Source organism: Mesoplodon densirostris, chromosome 6, assembly GCF_025265405.1.
Source record: "Mesoplodon densirostris isolate mMesDen1 chromosome 6, mMesDen1 primary haplotype, whole genome shotgun sequence".
Lineage (NCBI taxonomy): Eukaryota > Metazoa > Chordata > Mammalia > Artiodactyla > Ziphiidae > Mesoplodon > Mesoplodon densirostris.
In genome coordinates, this window is record NC_082666.1 from 115829129 (window position 1) to 115843656 (window position 14528).

Below are 14528 nucleotides of genomic sequence, written 5' to 3' on the forward strand. Positions count from 1 at the left end.
CTGGCAGGGATTGGGGGTTGGCAGGGGGGAAGCTTCAGAGCCATGGAGGAGAGTGCAGCAACAGGGGTGCAGTGGGCAAAGCAGAGAGATTCCCACACAGAGGATCGGTGCCGACCTGCACTCATCAACCTGAGATGCTTGTCTGTTCACCCGTCAGGGTGGGTGGGGGCTGGGAGCTGAGGCTTAGGCTTCGGAGGGCCCCAGGCAGACGACTGGGGTTGGCTGAGTGAAGACAGACTGAAGGGAGCTAGTGCACCACAGCTAGCCAGGGAAAAAGTCTGGACCTACCAAAGAGGCAAGAGAACATTGTTTTGGGATGTGCGAGGAGAAGGCATTCCTGCTCCGTGTGCCCAGAGAAGGCAGAGCACTGCCCAAGCAAGCTCCAGAGATGGGCATGAGCCATGGCTATCAGCTCAGACCCCAAAGACGGGCATGAAATGCTAATGGTGCCGCTGCTACCACCAAGAATCCTTTGTGCAAGCACAGGTCATTACCCACACCCCCCTGGGAGCCTGTGCAGCCTGCCACTGCCAAGATCCCAATATCCAGGGACAACTTCCCTGGGAAAACACACGGCAAGCCTCAGACTGTTGCGGTGTAATGCTAGCCTCTGCTGCCGCAGTCTCACCTCACATTCTGTACCACCACCCCCACCCCCGGCCTGAGTGAGCCAGAGCTCCCTAATCAGATGCTACTTTAACCCTGTCCTGTCTGAGCGAAGAACAGATGCCCTCAGACAACTTACATGCACAGGTGGGGCCAAATCCAAAGGTGAACCCCAGGAGCTGTGCGAACAAAGAAGAGAAAGGGAAGTTTCTCCCAGCAGCCTCAGGAGAAGCAGATTAAGTCTCCACAATCAACGTGATTGTACCCTTCATCACTGGAATACCTGAATAGACAAAAAATCATCTCAAAATTGAGATGGTGGACTTTGGGAGCAACTGTAGACTTAGGGTTTGCTACCTACATCTAATTTGTTTCTGGTTTTATGTTTACCATAGTTTACTATTAGCTCACGTTGGAAATGTCAGATATTAATTTATCTGAAAATAACAGATATTAACTTTCTTAGCTTTCTTTACAGCTAAAGATGTCCATGTGACACAGTTCTGGCAAGTGGAATCCAAGGAGAAATCTATTGGAGGATTTCTAGAAATTTTTTCCTCCCTGATGAAAGAGGAAAGGAATGCAAGAAGAGCTCCTTTTCCAAATCTTATTTTTTCAACCTTTGGAGATGTTTGTGTGAGGTTGTGATAATTAGAGCTGTGACAGTCATCTTGTAGTGACCAAATGACAAGACTGAAGAATGGATGTAAAATAATGTGAAACGCGAAGAAAAGAAAACAAGAGAGGAAGAGCGGAGCAAAAGAGGTGCAAAAACAGACAAAAATAATTAACAAAATGGAAATAGTAAGTCCTTATTTATCAATAATTATTTTAAATATAAATGGATTGAATTTCCCAATCAAATGACATAGAGTGGTCAAATGGATTTAAAAAAAAAGATCTAACCAATATGTTATCTATCAGAGATGCATTTTAGAGTTAAGGACACACGAGGCTGAAAGTAACTGAATGGAAAAAGATGCTTTATGCAAATGGTAACACAAAGAAATTATGGATAGCTATACCTACATCAGATAAAATAGACTTTAAGTTAAAAACTGTCACAAGAGACAAAAAAAGTCATTACATAATGATAAAGGGTCACTTCATTAGGAAGACACAACAATTATAAATATATATACACCCAGTATCAGAGCACTTAAATATATAAAGCAAATATTAAGAGATCTGAAGTGAGGAATCGACAGCAATACAATAATAGTAAGGGATTTCAATATCCCACTTGAAATAATGGATACTGTAATTTCTCCTCTTTCATTTCTATTTATATTTATTTGAGTGTTTTCTCTTTTTTTTCTTATTTCAGCTAAGGGTTTGTTGATTTTGTTTGTCTTTTCAAAAATTATCTTAGTTTTATTAATATCTGATATTCAAAAAGGGTACTAAGCACACAAAATGGGGAATGAATAGTCTCTTCAATAAATGGTGTTGGGAAAACTGGGTATTTACATACAGAAGAATGAAACTGGACCCTTATTTCATGCCATACACAAAAATCAACTCATAATTGATTAAAGACAAACATAAAACTTGAAACCATAAAACTACTAGAAGAGAACATAGAGAAAAATCTTGACATTAGCCTGAGCATGATTTTTTTGGATATGACATCAAAAGCACAGGAAACAGGGCTTCCCTGGTGACACAGTTGTTGAGAGTCCACCTGCCGATGCAGGGGACACGGGTTCATGCCCCGGTCTGGGAAGATCCCACATGCCTGTGAGCCATGGCTGCTGAGCCTGCGCGTCTGGAGCCTGTGCTCCGCAGCGGGAGAGGCCACAGCAGCAAGAGGTCCCTGTGCCGCAAAAAAAAAAAAAAAAAAAAGTAAAAATAGACAAGTGAGATTACATCAAACTTAAAAGCTTTTGCACAGAAAAGGAAACAATGGAGTGAAAAGGCAACCTATGGAATGGGAGAAAGTATTTTCAAGCTGTATATATGATAAGGGGATAATATCCAAAACATATAAGGAACTCCTTCAATTCAAAAGCAAAAACAAACAGACAAACAGACAAAAAAAGCGATCCCAAATAATCCATTTTAAAAAAGAGCAATGGACTAGAATATCAACCAGTTTCTTCAGGAAGACATGCAAATAGCCAACATGTATATAAAATGATGCTCAATATCACTAATCATCAAAGAAATTCAAATCAAAACCACAATATGATATCATCACCCACCTGTTAGAAAAGTCATTATCAAAAGATGAAAGATTAACAAGCATTGGTGAGAATGTGGGAAAAAGGGAACCTTTATACACTATTGGTGGGAATGGAAATTGGTTCAGCCATTATGGAAAACAGTATGGGGTTCCTCAAAAAATTAAAAATAGGATTGCATATGGTCCAGAAATCCCATTTCTGGGTATATAGCCAAAGGAATGGAAATTAGAATCACCTGATACAAGAGATATCTGCCCTACATGTTTACTGCAACATTATTCACAATAGCCAAGATATGGAGACAAATTAAATGTTGACCAATGGATGAATGGATAAAGAATGTGTGTGTGTGTGTGTGTGTGTGTGAATTATTAAGCCTAAAAGGGAGGAAATCATGTCAATTTTCCCAAGAAGAATAATACTAGAAGACATTATGCTAAGTGAACTAGCAAGCCACAGAAAGCAATATACGGCATGATGCCACTTATACATGGAATCTATAGTCAAATAAAACAGTCCAATTCATAAAACCAGAGGGTAGAATAGTGGTTTCTAGGGTCTTGGGGGTAACGGGAAGTGGAGTAATGTTGGTCAAAGATTACAAATTTTCAGTTATGCAAGATGAATAAGTTCTGGAGGTCTAATGTACAGTATGGTGACAATAGTTAACACTACTGTATTGTATACTTGAAATTTGGTAAGAGGGTAGATTTAAGTATTCTCATCAGGAAAAGGTAACTATGTGATGTGATGGATAAGTTAATAAACTTCATTGTGGTGACAAGGTATATGTATATAAAAACATCAATTGGACACCTTAATTATATACATTTTAATCTGTCATTTATACCACTATAAAGTTGAGGAAAGTTTTTGAAGATTGAATTCATACCAACTATTTTTTTGATCTCAACAGAATGAAAGTAGAAATCAGTAACATAAGGAAAATGGGAAAATTCACAGATATGTGGAAATTAAACAACACACTCAAAGAACGAATAAATTAAGAAATCACATTGTGGTCAAAAATGTACTTGATATGATCTTAAATATGTTAAGGCTTGTTTTGTGGCCTACCATGTGATCTCTACTGGAGAATGTTATGAATATGCTTTAGAATAATGTGTATTCTTCTGCTGTTGGGTGGAAAGTTCTGTACATGTCTGTTAGGTTCATTTGGTCTATAGGATTCAAGTTCACTGATTCCTTATTGATTTTCTGTCTGGATAATTTATCTATTATTGAAAGTGGGGTATTGAAGTCTCTTACTATTATTGTATTGCTGTCTCTTTCTGTCTTTAGATATATAAATATTTGCTTTATATTATTAAGTCTTCTGATGTTGAGTGTGTATGTTTATAAATGTTATATCTCCCTCTTGAATTTACTCTTTTGGTATTATGTAATGACCTTCTTTGTGTCTTATGACACTTTTAGACTTAAAGTTTATTTTATCTATTATTAGTATGGTTACTCCTCCTTCCTTTGTGTTACTATTTGCATGAAATACTTGTTTCCATCTATTCATTTGCAGCTTATGTGTGTCTTTAAAGGTAAGATGAGTCTCTTGTAGACAAATGTGGTTTGATCCTGTGTGTTTTTTTTTTTAATCCATTTGGCTACTCTGTGCTTTTTGATTGGTGAGTTTAAGCAGTTTACATTTAAAGTAATTATTAATAGGTAAGAACTTACTATCGCATTTTGTTAATGTTTTCTGTCATTTTTCTGTCTATTTTTTTGTTCATTTTCATCTTTCCCCCCACCGGAAATCTCATAATATGCATTTCGGTCTGCTTGATATTGTCCTATAAGTTCCGTCCTCAGTTTTCTTCCTTCTTTATTTATTTGTTTACTTATTTATTTGTTCCTGAGACTTGATAATTTTAATTGTCTATCTTCAAGTTCACTAAACTTTTTTTCTGTCTGTTCAAATCTGATTTTGAACCCCTCTAGTTAATTTTTTAATTTTAGTTACTGTACTTTTTAGCTCCATAATTTCTGTTCAGTTCCTTTTTAAAATTTCCATCTTTTGTTGATTTTCTCATTTTGTTTATACATCATTTTCCTGATTTCCTTCCATTCTTTTTAAAATTATTTTTTTAACCATATTTAGATGTCACAAAGTAGATGGCAGTGTCTTAAACTGTCAGGCCTGAAGGCCTCTTCCATGCATCAAGGGAAAACTAACCTTTTCTTTCAGATAACAGCTGATTTCCTTCAGTTCTTTGTGTTTTTCCTTAGCACTTTGAGCATATTTTAAACATTTGTTTTAAAGTCTTTGTGTAGTAAGTTTGATGTTTTGGGCTTACTCAGGAATGATTTCTTTCAACCTAATTTGTTCATTAGAATGAGCAGTGCTTCCCTGTTTCTTATTATGCCTTGTAATTTCTTTTTTCAAAGCTTGCCATTTGACCATTATAATGCAGTAAATTTGGAAATCACATTATCTTCTTTCTCCAAGGTTTGATCTTTATATCATTGAAGGTTATGTTAGTCTGTTTTGAGAATTTTTCAAACTATTATACAAAGACTATTCCTTGATGTGTGTGATCACTGAACTCTCTGTTCCTTTAACTCATGCTCAGCTAATGTTTGACAGAGATTTCCTTTAATGACAGGAATTGAAACTAAGAAACAACAACAAGAAAAAACAGAGAGAGAGAGAGAGAGAGAGAGAGAGAGAGAAAGACACACACACAGAGGGGGAGAGAGAGAGAGAGAACAACAGCCACCTCTTCCAGTCTTTGCATGCCTATATCGCTTGGTTTAGGGATCAATCCAGGTGAAATCTTAAGGTTTTCTCAGAAAAGTCCTGTGCATGTGAATGGCTTTCTAAATTCTGCCATACATATGACTGCTTTTGAATACTTTAATTTCCCAAAAAGTCTCACTCCAGCTTCTTCTCTATGCCTTAGGTAGTCTATTGTATGTCCATCTTGTAGTTTTATGAGCAACTCCTGACACTTTTCCTGCCTGGATTCTGAGTTATGCAAAACAGATGAGCACCTGACAGCAGTCCTTCAAGTATCCCCAGACTGGTTAGAACAGCTGTACACAGTAGATGGCAAATAACATCTGCTCATCTCCCTCCAGTTCTGATGGAAGAAGGGGACTGGAAACTGAGCTTCCACCTTCTCAAAACCAAGGCCACTGCCATGCTGAGAAGGGGGTGGGGCAAGTGTGAATAAGGGTAGTTTTTTCTTGATTGGGTGTTTTCATGGTGTGTAAAGCTTTGACTATTTTCCAGAGCTTGTATCAAGTTGTTTCAGACAGTCTCTAGTTGTGTTTTTAATATTTTTGGAAGAATGAGAGCTTGGAGCTTCCTAGCCCACCATTCTGCAGATGCTATCCCCTCTTTATTTTTTGATAAACAAGAATTTACCCTTTTTTGTTCCTCTTCTTGGGATGCTCTTCCCCAGATGATTTCCTGGTTGGGTCCCTCTCCTCTGTGGTTTTGCTCAAGTGTCACTTGCTCCATGAGACCTTTTGTCTCCACTTTGGCCTAACATTCACTATCCCCCTTTCCTTTTTTAAACTTTTCATTTTGAGGCAATTGTGAACTCACAATAAGTTGTAAGAAATAATATAGAGAAATTCCGTATACCATTTACCCAGTTTCCCCCAATGGTAAAAATTTGCAAAACTGCAGTACAATGTCACAACCAGAATATTGACATTAACACAGACAAGGAACAGAATTATTTCCATCACCCCAAGAGTCTCCAGTGTCACATTTTTATAGCCACACTCATCTCCCCATCTCATTTGACCCCATCTCTGACCCCTAAAAATCACTAATCTGTTCTCCATTTCTATAATTTTGTCATTTCAAGAATGTTATATGAATGGAATCATATAGCAGGTTATCTTTTGGCATTGGCTATTTATTTCAACATAATTCCTTGGACATTTATCCTAATTGTATCAATAGTTTGTTCCTTTTACTGCTGACTTAGAGCCCAACGTATAGGTGTACTAGAGTTTATTTAACCCATTGACAGACATCTAGGTTGTTTTTAGTTTTTTACCATTAACAATAAAGCTGCACTGACCATTTGTGTGAGGTTTCGGTGTGAACGTAAGTTTTCATTTCTCTGGGACAAATGCCCAAGAGTATAATTGCTTAGTTAAATGGTAAATGCATGTTTCAGAAGAACAGGTTTTTCTTGGAGCTTTTTTATCTGTGTCTGTTGGCAGTCCCAGATTGGAGGCTTCTATAGTTCTCTGTGTGGGATATAAAGTCTGCAATAAAAAAACCCAGGGAACTTGTTTCCATGGCACACCTCAAGACCTGTGGTCCCTAGGCAGTTTATTTTCTTTTTCCACCTTTCAGAATCTCCCAATGCTTGCTATTGTGTTTTCTCCAGGGTTTTTAATTTTAAGAGGGAAGATGGATGTGGGTATTCCATCCTAGTGAATGGGAAGTCCTTCTTTACTTTCTCCAAAAATCTTATCACCACCTAACATAGTGTACAGGTTACTTAGTTATTTACATATTTGCTTATCCTGCATGGGAATAGAATCTCAATAAATCAGGAAATTGTTGTTGTTCTCTTCCATCTCTCTGGAGCATAGAACAGAGCCTGGTTTAATAAAAACTTGTTGAATAAAGAAATGAGTAGTTGGCTGCAAGAGGGAAGTGGGTTTGGGGAATGGAAGGAAAGGGGGTCAAGAGGTACAAACTCCCACTTATAAAATAAATAAGTCAGGGTGATGTAATTTACAGCATGTTGACTATAATCAATAATATTGCAGAGCATACTTGAAAGTTGCCAAGAGAGTGAATCCTAAAAGTTAACTTTGTATGTTGGCGAATGGTAACTGGACTTATTGTGGTAATCATTTTGCAATGCATACACGTATCAGATCATTAGGTCATACACCTAAAACCAATAGAATGTTATATATCAATTATACCTCTATTAAAAAAGTGAAAGAGAGAAAAACAAAACAAAACAAAAAAGAAATTAGTAAATGACTGCTACCTTTCTTTTCTTTACACTATTTCCTTGGTGTAGATTTCTAGTAAACTATAAATTTACTAGATCGCAGGGCAATAAAATTTTTGTGAATATTGAAAAATGTTACAATTTTTTCTCCAAAAGATTAGATCACTTTGCCCTGACACCATTAAAAAAGTCTCTGTACAATTTTCACCTTTTAGTATTTCATGTCTGCAAAGGGGGAACATCCTCTTACAGTGGGTAAGGAGAAAAATCACCTGTGTACTTTCCTTCCCTGAGAACCCATCCTTAGGCCCAGGCACATCCCCTGCATTCTCCTGGCCAAGTCAGTCACTTCCTCTTGCTGAGTTCTTGCAGCAGCCTCTCCCCACCAGCCTTCTGGAGTCCCAGTCTCACCCTCCTGCTGTATCCAGGCCTCAGAGGGAACGGGGGCTCTGCACAGGAGTGAGCTATTGAAAAAGACTCTCCTTGACTAAACTTCAGCCAGACTCCTCTGAACACCCTTCCCAAGTAGAATTCAGCTTTGAACTTCTGTGTCTGCCTTTGCATTGCCCAATTTTAGCAAAACTCCTGCTAAGTCAGTTTAGACAGAACCTCCCACCCTCAATATCTGATCACCCTCAATATCTGATATCCTTCTCCATCCCCCAGGTGATATCTGATCACCCTGGCATGCCATCAGCATTCCTGTCAATTTGGTTTAGCCAGAATCTTCCCTTGCTTGTGATTCTTCCTATTAGTAATTTTCCATCCACTGTCCACCACCCCGCTCCGTGGCTATAAATCCCCATTTGTCCATGATGTACCTGGAATTGAGCCCAGTTCTAAACTGAGACCTCTTTTCTTTTATTGCAGTGATTTCTGAATAAAATCTGCTTTCACTTCTTTCACATCTGTCTGGCTCTGGTTTTCTTTAACACTATGTTCCCAGGACTCCACACTGGAAGTCTAGATGTTCTTCCTTGGAAGCACCGGTCCCTTGGCAGTGGACTCATTAGTCCTATGGTCAGTGCATTGTGGATTAAATTGGCATTTATGGGTTGGCCTGGAGCCTTACTACCTTTTATCATGTCAATAGAAAAATGAGTTTTAGTTCCAAAAGACAAAATTATAAATGAGATTTCAGAAAGTGAAATTTTACCTCCACTTCTGGCCTGGTTATCCTGCCTTTTTCTTAATCCAGCCTTCCAGGAACTGGACCCTGCCTGTACTGGCTTGTAACTGTTTAGCTAGGTGTTCAAATCAAACATCCGCATGTTACATTTGACACCTCATCCCTTCCTTAAGATCCATCACTGAGTCCTGGTGAGGAGACTCTTAAAACCTAACCAACTCTCTCTATCTGGGTATCTTCGTTTCAACCATCCTGGACAAGTCCCTGAACTAATGAGTCATCTTGTAGTGACCTTTGGTGCCTCACAGTTCATTGTCTATGTATCAGCTAGGATGATCATTTGGAAACATAACTCACTGGCTATGGCTCCCCCACTCAATGCCTGCACCAGCTCTGGTCAGATGTAGAATAAGGTACAATCTCCTTACCCACTTTCATACCAGCAGAAGCTAGCCTTTGACCTCTTCCTTAAGCTTCTCTCTTCCCTGCTCCCCTTGTTCTCATCAAGTTGTGACCTCACAGGTGCATTTGTTTGGAGATGCTGAGCTCTTATCACCAGCACTTACTGCTGGCCCCTCCTTCCGCCTCTGAACCTTTACTCTTGTGCACATGACTGTCTCCTGCTCGGCATTTGGGGCTCAGTATAGATGTCACCTCTGCTTCCTGGTCTCCCAGGACAAAGCAGCCACTCAAGCTTACTCTATCCAACTGTAATTTGATCCCTGGATTGCACGTGTCAACGTGTGATATTGTGCTCACACGGGTACGGGTAATTGGTGTTTTATTGTCTGCTCCCACTAAGTATAAGTTCCGGATACAGGTGTATGTCTTGATAGTCTACACCATTGTATCTCCAGTGTCCAGACAGGGTCTGACGTAGTAAGTGCCCAATGTGTATTTGTTGTATGATGCTAAATGAAATTCACACATTTCTCGCAGATTAGAAAAACATGCTATAGAGCTGGGGTCCCCTTGGCTTGGGGTCTGCTTGGGAGAAGACAATCTAAACACACATTGCTCTGACCCTTCTCTTTCCTAGGCATCTGTGACTCAAACAGAAGCTGATATCTTTCATTTTTTCTGGGATGTGGGCAAAGCAAAGACATCCATTTTCATCTGGTCTAGAAAACAGACTGTAAAATAATTGTGAGACAATATGGTAAGAACCATACTGGAGTTTTGGAGGTTGGGGGATCAGCAGGTGAGACGGTGAGGGGAATCATAGGCAGGTGGGTCATGGCAAATGTGTTCATGGGGACATGAAGCAGATGTTACTCTTTAGAACTGTAAGTGGCTTATAAAGGCTGGTAGCATGCAGCGGAAGGCATGGCTGGACCGGAGATATGGGCCTGGACAGTGAGGCCCTCAGCCCAGCACGAGGGAGTCATGGCCAGCGCTGGTCCTTAGAGGGCCCATGCAGGTCCTGCTCTGTCGGGTTCCTTCCTGCAGAGAGGCCTTCAGCAGGCCAAGAGGATGTATCCACCTGAGACCTGAACTCCTCCTTCTAGATCATGTGTGGGGTACTCTAAACATCCAGAATTCTCTGTCCAAACATCCCGAGGGCTGACCACCCCTCCAATGTGCACCCCTGTGCCTGAGGGGTGGCTGAGCATATGTGTGTGCACAGAAATTGGAGGTACAGACTGGCGTGTCCACATGCATGTGTATGAGTTCCTGGGTTGGGGTTTCCTTTGGACTGAGGCCTGGTCTGGGACCAGGGCTTTAAAATATTTAGACATATGGGATGTGGACCATCCCTCCCCTTCCTGCTCTGGGAGGGTTTGTGTGGACCTAGTCTTGGAAGTGGTGAGCCACAAAAGATTTATTTAGTCAGCAATCACCCAAAGAGTCTAGGGGAGGGAGTGAAAGATCAGATGTGAATTTCCAAACTATCCCTGCAATGTTGTGTAAATGGGTGATGGATTAGAGGGGGCTTGCGACAGGAAGTTGTGCTAAAGTGGCCCCCACATGGCTGTGGATGGGGGGCATGGGCTCTGAGGTGGACTCGGGTTCTTCTTCTGGTTCTGCCTATTAGTTAGGTGGACTTGGTCAAGTTACTTATTTCTCCAAGTCTCATTTCCCACAACTGTAAATAGAGTAAATCATCCAGAATCATCTGCAAATGTGAGTTCATTCCCATGCCATTATTAAGGAAAGTCTTCCTGTGGTGCCAAAGCAGCCCTGGGAATGTATCCCAGCATGGACCTTCTCTCCTACCAGAAAGGAGGTGACGCATTCAGGAAATGAAACATTCCTTTGAGCTTCACCTTGGCCTGCTGGGGTGGAAATGTGTGGCATTCTGGACCTGTGGATGCTCCTGGAAAGCTCGGAGAAGGCTTGGCTGCACATGTATGATACATTTGTGTGTCTGTGCTTGGTGAGGCCCTGTTTGTGGGCTCTGATGGCTGAGTTTGTTTTTCTGCCTGGTGGGGCTACAGTATTTCATTCTGGAAACCTCATTCAGATGACGTTGTCCTAATGGCTTTTGCAGAAGGTCAGTTGCCTTCTGAGAATCCAATATCTACCAGAGAAGGATTCAAGACTTCCTCAAAATATGATGGGAATAATTGTCTCTGGATTTCCCCTAGGAATTTAGGGGGGATATTTTTTCTCTTATTAAATTGAAAAAAAAAAGGAAAGAAATTGAAGCTTGTGTTGTGCTTGGAAAGGAGGAAGAACCTCCAGATGTTCTTTGTTTTCTGCTTCGATGCAAGTACTACCACTTTCAAGATGTTTCGGAGGTGGGGTGCATTGCTTAGTGTGGAAGAGAGAAATTCCAGACTGGGACTGCGGGCGCCTGGCGTCCTGTCTACCATGGGGTGTCAGGGCACTCGGTGACTTCACCTCCTTGGTGGCCCTGTGGACCAGTGGGTAAGGACAAATAATTCTTCCAAATAAACAAGATCAAAACTTTTATTTAGTGCTTACTGTGTGTTAGACAATGGAAACATTCTGGGATTCATTTAATTCTCATGTCTGTGGGCAACTTAAGCAGTCAGAGCCCTAGGTTCCTCATCTGTACAATGGGCAGAGCAAGAGAACCAAGCCCTTTGTCTTTTGGTGGGGGTTGGTGTGCCTCTTTTGCCTTCTATGTGGCTACCACCTTCCTCAGCAGCACAGACAAGTGTGAGTGACAAGTGTAACCAGTCTTCATGCTGGGCTCTGGGGGTCCTTGACCATAGACTGTTGGAATGAGGTGAAGATATGTCCACCAGAAAAAAAAAAAAAGCACAACCAAAAGTTGAGAATTATGTTTTATTCGGGAACATTACTGAGGACTATAGCCCGGGTAGGCAGCCTCTCAGATAGATCTGAGGGACTATTCCGAAGAGGTAAAGAAGGAGTCAGGATATATAGGAGTTTTTGCTGAAAAAACAAACAAACAAACATGTAGTCAAACATCAAAAGGTTGCTGCTGAACACTAAAAACAGAGATCTCAAATTAATGATTTTTGTACTTTTCTATATGGGAAGATGTAAGAGTCTAGGCTCATAGAAATTATTCCTTTGATATGCATTTTAACTATCTGGGGCCAGTACCCAGTTTGTCTCCATCCTGAATCCCCTCAGGGTGCATTGTCAGGGGTCGTTGCAGTGGCTGAGGGCTTGATGGTGGGCATAATTCATTGTTTACCGGAATGGCAGTCAACATTCTTTGTTTACTGAAAAGGCAGGCAAAATTTTTTGCCCACAGATAGATGGTGAACAACTTGGTTAGGCATGTATATAAATGCCTCCTCCTATGACTGTAGTTTCTGGAATGTCCATCTTTTGACAGGTACTGTGTTAGGGCTCTGCTTATATTATCAGTCAAAAAAAAATATTGGTTGGCACCTATTTTAGCTATCAGGCTGGGCTCTGGGTGCCAGGGAGCCATCCTGTTCTTCAGCAGAGAAAACATGTATTTCCCAACCACCCCATGATCCAGTGGGCAGAGATGTACACTTGCTCTTCATGACAATTCTAAGTAGTGGCAGCCACCACACTTCATACAGGAAGAGCCAAGACAGAAGTCACCCAATTTGCCCAGAAGTGACTTGGCACTGGCTCTGGCCTGGAGGCCTGGGCGTGAACTCGGCCATGCCGTTCTTAGGGTCTACAAGACTACAAAGTCCCTTCCTGAGCCACGGTGACATGAAGACAAAAGCACCTCGTCAAAATTTTAAGGAGCTCTCAACAAATGAGAGGTTTAGACCACTATCAAGGCACATAACTGCCAAGTGGGTTGGGATTCACAGCCCAGGTCTGACTTCCCATTCTTTGCATCAGCCCTACAGCCCTCAAGGTGGGTCCCACACCACATGGCTGCACAGGAATGAACGAACACAGTAGCAACAGTGCAGATTTTTCCAGAGAGGTTTCAGAGGGAGAGGCAGGTAGAGAAGACTCATGGAGAGAAGGCAGGAGGTGCGTTCTCTGCAGGGACAGTGGAAGAAAAGAGCCTGGGGGGCATTTGCACAGCCCAGTGGGTCAGAGGCCAGGGGAAAAGAAATTGTAGAAATGGAGATTAGGTTTGACCAGGGTGTGGAGATGAGAATGAAGACAGGAGAACAGGGTATGGCTGCTCTGAGGGTCAGGCCGGAGTGTGAGCTCCCAGGGTGCCCTCCACAGCTGGTAAGGGCAGGATCGGGGTATGCATTGCTGCATTATAATTCCCCCTATTGTGCCATTTATTTCCACAAGGGGAATAAATTCTTGATGTTGCTTGTTTCCTGACCCAGGGGAAGAGACCCAGGCATAGAAGTGGCCCAGGACCCATGAGTCCTTCTCCTGTGGTCATCCATTAACGATGGAGGGGAGATGGCTCAGGACATCAGTGATAACAGGAAAGAGCAATCTGGGATCCTAGCAGCCGATCCCATGGTGAGCTCATCACAATGTTCTGAGTGCACTAGAGAGAGGCGATAACAGAGTCCCTATTTGCAGAGTCATAGTTGAAGGAATTCTACTTGGAGGATATCCTGAGTGTGCCTAGAGGGACCCATGAAGGTCCAGGATTGTCCAGTGCTTGGAGTGCTCCTGTTCTCCTAGTTCTCACTGTGACTGTATGCTCTTGTGTCTTATTACCTGACACTTTTATTGGAACTAGAGGAAGGTAAGCTAATCATCTTGGGTTAATTCCGATTCCACGCTCCAGATGGGATTTGTACCCCTATTCCATGCATGTGTGTGGCCTAATGGGGTATAAGGGCTTTTGTATTTACTGTCTGGATTCATCCTCCTGACAGCCTCCCAGGTGGTGGAGGTGCTATTAGACCATCTCATAGGTGCACAGAGATTCAGCATCTGCCTGGGAACAAGGACTAGAGCTAGATTTCAGGACAGCAGACCCCAATGTCATTGCCCAGCAGTGTTACGTTTTGTAAAGCTTTTTCTTTTCTTTGACATAATAACTGTAAGACACATTGGAGAATGCCAAAGAGAAATAAGTAATAATGATTGCTAATATTTATTGACCTCCATGCCAGGCTGTGTTGTAGACTCAAAAAGCACTACCTCAATTGAAGGCTCCAGGAGTGACCTATTATCACTGTACTAATAAGCCTGGATTTGAGCTGGTGCACAGGAGCCTATGAGGACATAATTCCTTGATAGGCCATGGATTTCAGCAGAAGCCAGCAGCATGTGTATTGGCTGTTTCTTTCACCCACATCAGCT

General features: G+C 41.5%; 1 pseudogene; it reads right to left on the bottom strand.

The window, feature by feature from the left end:
- Positions 1-4889: 4889 nt before the first annotated feature.
- LOC132492837 (U6atac minor spliceosomal RNA) lies at positions 4890-4999 on the bottom strand (annotated as a pseudogene).
- Between the last annotated feature and the right edge of the window lie 9529 nt (positions 5000-14528).